Source organism: Suricata suricatta, chromosome 1 (genome assembly GCF_006229205.1).
Source record: "Suricata suricatta isolate VVHF042 chromosome 1, meerkat_22Aug2017_6uvM2_HiC, whole genome shotgun sequence".
Classification (NCBI taxonomy): Eukaryota; Metazoa; Chordata; class Mammalia; order Carnivora; family Herpestidae; genus Suricata; species Suricata suricatta.
The window spans coordinates 32,737,917-32,746,913 of record NC_043700.1 but is presented as its reverse complement, the minus strand read 5'-3'; positions in this window follow the sequence as shown (position 1 = coordinate 32,746,913).

Genomic DNA, 8,997 nt, shown 5'->3' with positions numbered 1-8,997 from the left:
CCGTCCGCGGGGCCCTAGCGCCGCCAGCCACGCAGCCCGGCCGCTGCCCTCCAGGGAGCCGGAGCGGGCCGGGGCGCCTGGAGGCCCCATTTGTCCCGCGAACCCGCCCCGAACCTAGACTCTTTCTCCCTCCCGCCCCTCCTCTCCGGGCCAGGGCTCTTCTTCCCCCACAACCCATCTGAGACCTCAAAGTCAACCACCGTCACTTTCCACAAAACCCTCGCTCGCTCAAGCTCATCCCAACCGCACCACTGTGTTCTGGGTGTTTCACGGACCTGCGGGTTTGGCCGGAGATAACTGGTGCTACCTGTCTGGCATTGTGATTGAACTTCGTTCACCGTCCTGGGGTTGCTGAGACTCAGCTTTCCTTGGTCCCTGCCCTGATGAGCTAGTCTGGAAGCGGGCTTTCCTTCCCGCAGACCTAGGAGTCTCAGACTCTCCTCAGCTGCCAGGTGACTTCACCCAGCAGGGGGTGCATGTCACTCAGCCAAGGAGGAGGTCAAAGGCCAAGGCAACAGGCTATATCTGGCCTCCTATGGGTGTGTGGAGGGGGGTGGGGCACGCGGGTGTGTTTGAGAGGCAGTGGGAATGAGGGAAATGGGAAGAGAGCGAGCAGGGGTCCTACCAGGGCGTGGAAAGAGCACTGCACTCTGAGTCAGGAGAGCCTCATTCTAGACAGCTCTATTTGACTTTGGACACAGCTTCTAATATCCTGGAGTATCTAATCTCTGGGGTCAAAATGGGGCTCTCCCTGTCTCCTAGTTTATGAATGTCAGCCAGGGCATTTGAATGAGTGAGTGAGAAAGGGGCACTCAGTTTCCACAGGCAGAGAGCTGGTGGCTTTCTGTAGTGTCTGACCTTGACAACTGGGGATGGAAACGAAAGTTGACCGAGGGTCTTAGATGCACCATAATGCAAGCTGGGAATGGGGCTGGGGTCGGAGGGAAAAGGGAAGTATGGTCCAGTGCGTCTGCTCCCTCACTTTCCCCATAAACTGGACTTATCGGCCACTTACTACACCACCTTCTTTCTGTGCTCTTGGCCCTGTTGGTGTGTGTGGCACCTTTTCCAGCATTGGGGCCTTTCCGCTAGTCTCCCACCTCTCTCTGCAGGCAAGAGCCTTCTCTCCCTGGCTCTGGGCGGCAGACCCTGGGCCCAGACACTGGCTTCTTCACTTTCCCTCTCTGGCTCCTCCAGTCTCTCCAGGCTGCAGGCTCTGGTTCCTTCAACTTGCAAAGATAAATAAATAGTGATTGCAAATGGAGTAAGAGAGAAGCGGAATGGACTCCCTAGCAGGAGCCCTCCGCAGGCAGGCAGGCAGGCAGGCTGAGACTGCATTCCTTTGGAAGGGTCCAGAAGGAGCCACGGCCACAGCAAGGTCTGCCATTGGGCTCTCCTGCTCCCAGGCAAGGAAAACTTCTCAGAGACGAGGCGGACAGGACTCGGGCCTTGGCCACACAGCTTTTTTTGGTCAATTCTTTTTGCTAAGCGAAGACAGTCCACCGCCTGGACAGGCGTTGCACTGTGACATGAACTCTCTGGGGCTGCACAGAGGCCAAATGACATTTAATGAGGCAAAGCTTCCCTGAAGGTGGGAATGAGGTGCCTCGTGGAGACATTTATAAACCGCTGTCCTGTCCTATGTGGCGTCTATACCCACCCAGAGGAGGTGAAGGGGGCAGGAGTTACTTTCTGTTTTACAAGTGTGGATGAGGAAACTGAGTCATGAGCAGCAAAGGGCCAGGGCTGGGGATTAGCCCTCTGAATGCTTTTCAGGTCCTCTTTCCTCTGAGCCACTCAAAGCTTTTCCCACACGATGCTTCCTGCTTTATCTGTTCTCAGAGGTGCAGGGCGGGATGAAGGAGTTGCCCACGTGAAAGTCTTCCTGGTTTGAAGTTTGTTTGGGACAGAAGGAGAACCCAAACTTAGTCCCCACCTCCGGAAGTCTGGCTAGGGAGTTTGGCCAATTCAGTACACCTGGATCGTGTGATAAACTCTTTAATGGGATAGGGGTAAGGTACCATGATAATAGAGAGGAGGCTGAATTGATCCTACTGAAGCAAGAGAGAGGGGGCTTACCAAAAGTTTTAGTCCAGTTTAGGGGAGACGTGTAAGCCACCCAACTCTTCTAACCCATAATTATTTCCTTAAAGTTCGGGGCTCACATCTGTTCTGTCACTTTCAAAAGAAGTTTGCCTTTGCTAGGTTCTAGCTGCTAGCCAACCTCTCTGTGCCCGCCAGCTTCGATGCTGATCCAGTCCTCCTTGTCAAGGAGTAGCTGGGGCCCCCATGGAAGACCAGCCCCTCCATTTTGCAGCTGAGAGTGGAAGATGAGGTGACCGTCAGCGTCCCCTCCGTCTGAGACTGGGGCAGACCAGGGCCACCACAGAGGAGAGCTAACGTATCCCGAGTGCTAATTATGTGCCAGACACTTGTTGACTACATTTCACAAGAATTAGCTTCTTTAGTCTTCCCAACACGGTGAAAATGGCTGTTTTAGCAGAGAACTGAGGCGTGAAGAGGCACCTTAGTGGTCCAAAGGGTACAAGCTAGTAAGTCATAGAGAGAGGATTTGAACCCAGGCACTCTGGGTTCCAGAGTCCAAATTTTGAACCACCATGCTGTATAATTTCTGCGGAGGAGAAGGGCTCTCAACGATTGTCCCCACATTTTACTTCCCCTGAGGTTTCCTCATTTTGATTCCCTGGCCCTTTCGGAGCTGAACCTCTAAAGATGTGCATTCTTAAACGCAGGACCTCTCTCCTAATCTAACAGAGTCAGGGAAGACAGAAACTGTCCAAAGCAGTCTCACTACTTAGCTAGAAGAGAGTCAGAGGTGAACAGAGATGTAACACGTATAGACTCCGGCAGGAGCTAGTGCTCCCAGCTCTGTCCTCCCCTCCGTTGTGTAGGGACCCCACCCTGGATGTTCACCGTTGAATTATTGGGTTTTCTAACTCCCTCTGTGCCTTGTTGCCTTTCAGAAGCAAGATCCCGGCACAGACCCAGGACAACAGGTCCATAACTGGGTCAATAGGGCAAAGGTGATGTTTCTCCAGGGCTCCTCTAGCTTAGACAGACGTGATGGAGGCACAGAGACTGTGACATCCCCAGTGTCCCACCTCCCTCCAGGGAGGGCTGTGCAGGACAGGCCTCTGGGCTCTCTGTCCTCTTTGCTGTCCTGTGCCTTCCTCTGAAGACTGCGCTGAGCTGCCTGATCTGATGGAACATCACACTGAGTATTCGTGAGACGGAAATGCTCGTGCCTCAACCAGAAGACATGGATAAGACTTGGGAGAGGCTACCCAGATAAATACTTGGGCCTGCAAAGGCTTCCCTTTCATGATCAGATGTTACCGTGCAGTAGGTACCTGTGTATAATTTAGGCACTCCCACAGGAAGTGGTCATGATCTCTGTCTCTATTAAAATTGGACTCACCCTTTTATTTTTAGTATGTTTTAAATGTTTATTCATTTTTGAGAGAGAGAGAGAGAGACATAGCATGAGTGGAGGAGGGGCTGAGAGAAAGGGAGACACAGAATCTGAAGCAGGCTCCAGGCTCTGAGCTAGCTGTCAGCACAGAGCCTGATGCGGGGCTCGAACCCATGAACCGTGAGATCATGACCAAGCTGAAGTCACACACTTAATTGACTGAGCCACCTAGGTGCCCCTGGACTCACCCTTTAAAGTAAAATCTACTCACATTCTCTCAGATGATGAACTGGCTCCTGCATTTTGAGAACAGTGGCAAAGAGCATGGACTCTGCAGCTGGATTCAAATTCTGGCGGTCTATTTTATGGATCATGTGACTTGGGGCAAATCACTTAATTTACCTAAGCCTCAGTTTTCTCATATGCAAAATGGGGGGGAGGATAAAAAATAGTATTTACTTTAGAGAATTGTAATGATGATGTCCGTTGTGTATGAGTGATACCTGTGTGGTATAATCCAAAAATATACTTGGCCTTAGTCCTGGTTCCTGACCCAGAGCTCCTCAAACCCTTGGCATTTCCTTATTCATGAGGAGCCTCTTGGATCACACCTGAATTTATGCTAATGACTGACTGAGGGTAGGACTCTGAGGCAGCCTTCTGATGGAGGAGGACTGTCGCCAGAAAGAACTAGTGGTTAAAGAGTTGGAAATTTCAGTGCTGCTGGCCTCCACCTCTGGGACAGGGGTAGGGGCGCTAGAGATTGAGGTCTATAAGAACTCCCACAATGAGGGGCACCTGAGTGGCTCAGTCAGTTAAGTGTCCCACCTTAGGTCAAGTCGTGATTTCATGGTTTGTGAGTTCAAGCCCCACATCAGACTCTGTGCTGGTGGTGCATAGCCTGCTTGGGATTCTCTCTCTCTCTCTCTCTCTCTCTCTTTCTCTTTCTCTCCATGCTTTTCCCACTTGCACTCACTCTCTGTCTCAAAATAAATAAATAACTTAAAAAAACAGCAGCTCTAGCAACGAGATTGAGAGAGTTTCCAGGCTGGTGAACACAGCAAGGTGCTGTGAGGGCCACACACCTGGAGAGGCACGAGAGCTTTGTCTCCTCTCCCCGTACCTGGTCCTGTGCATCTCCCCCACTGGGCTGTTCCTGAGATGCATCCTTTTTTGTTTTTTTTAATATTTATTTATTTTTGAGAGAAAGACACAGAGTGTGGGCAGGGGAGGGTCAGAGAGAGAGTGAGACACAGAATCAGAAACAGGCTCCAGGCTCTGAGCTGTCAGCACAGAGCCCGATGCCGGGCTTGAATCCATGAACAGCAAGATCATGACCTGAGCTTAACCGACTGAGCCACCCAGGCACCTCTGAGATGGATCCTTAAAAATATACCAGCAAGGGTAAGTAAAGTGTTTTCCAAGTCCTGAGAGCCATACTAGCAAGTGACTGAAACTGAAGAAGAGGTCATGGGAAGCTCTGACTTACGGTCAGAAGTATGTGCAGCCCAAGACTCCCAACTGATATATGAAGTGGGGGGACTGAGCCCTTAACCTGTGGGGTTTGCACTGTCTCTGCGTCATCAGTATCAAAATAGAATTAAATCGTGGGAGAACTAGTTGGTGTCAGAGCACACCCCAGCTTGGCACACCCAAGTCCTCTGTAGGTGTTAGCTAACCTCCTTCCTTTGGGCTTGCTGCTGTTTTTCTAACTGGTAGTGTTGAAAAAGAAACAAGAGAGCTACAATGGGGTCACTTGTGCTAAGCCCCACATCAGCAAACCAAGACTTGATACCTAGCCTAGTTTCAGTTTCAGCCCTCCCAGAAATCTGACCTTTAACCAGTCAATCTGGGCGAACCTTGTCAGCACTAGTGAGGTAATCTGCGTGATAGACCCTAGCCTTTTCCCCAGGGAAGGAGATCTTGCCTGAATCAATCCAGTCTTTGCTAGAAATGTCTTTTTCCCACTCCCTTCTGCTGATAAACGCCTTAAATTTTGTGCAGTTTTGAGGAGGCCGTGTGTACTTGCTAGATGGGATGCTGCCCGATTTATGAATCATTGAATACATTTATTCAGTTGAATTGCATTAAACAAAAAATTTTTTTTAAACATTTCTGTCTATTATTGAGAGACAGAGAGAGGACAGAACGTGAGCATGGGAGGGGCAGAGAGAAGGAGACACAGAATCCGAAGGAGGCTCCAGGCTCCAAGCTGTCAGCACAGAGCCCGACGCAGGGCTGGAACCCATGAACCGTGAGATCGTGACCTGAGCTGAAGTCGGACGCTCAACCGACTGAGCCACCCAGACACCCCTGAACTGCAGTTTTAAACAGTACGTACTCAGTTCTGTCCTCTCTCTTAGTTCACTGTGTACGTATTTGACTCCTCCGTTAGAATGGAAGGTCCCAGAAGAGGGAATTCTTTTCTTTACTTCTATGATTTCCAGCCTGTTTTAGTACCCAACAGATGGAAGAGACATTTATTTCATTCATTCAACAAAGCATTCCTGAAGTCTTAGTCATTTACTTAAGCAACATTTATGGAGCAGCTAGTATGTGCCAGATACTGTTTCTGGCGCTGAAGACACAGCAGTAAACTGAAAGGAGGTCTGTGGCCTCACGACGCTAACGTTACAGCAGAGGGAGGCCGATAATATGGAAATACCCAGGAAATATGTGGAATCAAATAGATGGGGGTACGAGGAAGCAGCATAAGGAAATCAAGAATGATGAGGAAGACCTCTCTGACACGGTGATCTCTGAGCACAGTTCAGAAGGACTGGGGGAACAAACCACGTGGCTTTGGGGGGACAGAGCACTCCATGCACGTGGCAGCAAGGTGGGAGGGTGCTCGCTGCGCTCAATCGAGGAAGAGTTGGGGACCAGTTTAGAGCAGACTAAGCAAGAGGAAGAGAAATAAGAGGTGTGGTCACAGTGCCCTTTGACCTCATGTCCCCTCACCTAGGGTATTGAAGACCCCGGGAAGGACTTTGAATTTTATTCTGAATGAGAAGAAAAGCCTAGAAGGTTCAGAAAAGACAGCTATCTCATCTGAATTAGAGTTTTATTTTTTTTATGTTGATTTATTGATTTATTTTGAGGGAGAGCGAGAGCGTGCGGGGGTTGGGGAGGGGCAGGGGGGATTGAGGAGGAGCAGCAGGAAAGGAAGAGGGAGAGGGAGAGGGAGAACCCCAAGCAGGATCCTCGCTGTCAGCATAGAGCCTGATGTGGGGCTTGATCCCACGAACCATGAGATCATGACCTGAGCTGAAATCAAGAGCCAGACACTTAACTGACTGAGCCACCCAGGTGCCCCTGAATTAGCCTTTTAAATCTCTTGTCTGTCAGCCACATGGAGGATGACAAATTGGGGGTGCAGGCGACCAGTGAGGAGGCCCAGCCCGTGGAGACGCTGTGGCACCTCGGACAAAACGAGTGATGAAGGAGGCAGAAAGAGGTTGGATCCTGGATGTAGGATGTCAGGATTCCCTGACACACTGCAAGGGGGGGTGAGGAACGTTTGTCAGGAAGGCCCCCGAGCAGACGGTGACCACCCTTACCGTGGTGGGCACTGTGTAATGTATGTCTGTCACGTCACAGGGTCGTACACCCGAAGGTAACGTGGCATGGGGTGCCAACTATACTTCAGTTAGAAAGAAAGACAGGCCCCCTAGGCATTTGGGTTGAGCTGCGAGAAGTCTGGAGTCACCATTTACGAAGCTGGAGAAGACTCAGGAAGGATAAAGTCTGGGGAAAAAATCAAGAGTTTGGCCCATCACAGTGTTGGGTGCTGGGGATACAATGGTAAAACAAAAAAAACCAACAACAAAAAACCCAATAAAAAGCCAAAAGCTGTGCTTGAATAAATGAGGGCCCAAATGGCTCTATAATCAGGAATTATGATGGGCTGTGAAAGGAGGGGGCCGTTAGATAGAATAATGGGGGGACAGGGAGACCTTAGTTTCCAGTGGGGGCCAGGAAAGGCCTCTCTGAGGAAGTGGTGGCTAAGGTGACCGGGGAGAATAAACAGGCATCGGCCAGGCAAAGAGGGAGGCCAGCAGCCTCCCTACCCCTGGGCAGGAAAAAGCTTGGTGCCTTGGAGGACAGAGCCATGTTGTTAGAGGGGGTGCAGGTGGGCTGGTGATGGAGGGGCAAGGGCTCTTCCCACTCCCCCCTCTCCCTGGCCAGCCCTGAGGCACCTCTGAAGGCAGGAAGGCTCCTCAGATGCATCGGGATTCAGGAAGCCTCTTGAGTCACAGACTTCTCAGCTCACGGAGGGGGAGGGCTTTTTCTGGTGGACTGAGGAGACCCAGCCCATCAGGGCCTAGCTTTCTGTATGGATTCATGACTCTTGGGGTCCGTGACCTGTTTCTTCTAGGCCCCCCTGAGGACCTGCTCCACCCATGGCCTTTTTGCCCCAGAGGCAGTGGAGAGGATGAAGCCAGTCACAGGCTGACACCTCTCTTCCTGAGCCCTGCGGGGGTCAGACTCTTCAGGTCCCGGAAGGAGGACAGAAGGGGGACAAGCAACACTAGCCAGAAGGGTGTGTGAGTATGGGTTGGGGGTGGGATGGGCAGAGGTGGCCGTGCAGCTGAGAGAGGAGGTAGCGTGAGGCCAGCATTTTTACGGAGGTGTGTGGACGTGCGGCTTCAGGGTTGCAGAAAAAAAAGCATAGAGGAGAACAAGGGTGACATTTACTGAGGCACTAGGTGCTGAGCGCAGCATGTCAGCTACAGCCGGTCCTTGAACAACATGTGTTTGAACTGAGTAGGAACACTTCTGGGTGGGTTCTGCTGTTTGTTTGTTTTCTTTTTTTTTTTTTTTTGAGTAAGTGCTTTTTTTAAGTGTATTTAAACATTTTTTTTATGTCTTTATTTTGAGAGAGAGAGAGAGATTGAGAGCCAGGGGGGAGAGGCAGAGAGAGGGAGACACAGAATCTGAAGCAGGCTCCAGGCTCTGAGCTGTCAGCACAGAGCCTGACGCGGGGCTCAATCTCACAAACTGTGAGACTGTGAGCTGAGCTGAGGTCAGATGCTTAACGGACCGAGCCACCTAGGCACCCCAGTTTATTTATTTTGAGAGAGAGAGAGAGAGAGAGAGAGAGAGAGAGAGAGAACAGGGGAGGGGCAGAGAGAGAATCCCAAGCAGGATCTGCACTGTCAGAGCAGAGCCCGACGCAGGGCTCAATCCCATGAACCATGAAATCATGACCTGAGCTGAAGTCAGAGGCTTGACCCACTGGGCCACCCGTAGGTGCCCCTGTGGATGTTTTTTTTTTTACAGTACAGTACAGTACTGTAAATGCATTTCTTTTTCTTATGATTTTTTAAATAACTTTTTCTTGTTTCTAGCATACTGTACTGTAAGATACCATCTATAATATGTATAGCATACACGGTGTGTGTTCACTGACTGTTTATATTACCAGTAAGGGGTCTGATCAACTGTAGGCTGTAGTTAAGTGTTTGGGGAATCCAAAGTCGTACTTGGATTTTTGACTGTTCAAGGGCCAACTGTCTTTCACTTAATCCTCACCGCTGCCCCCCATGTGGCTAGTCTCTCAG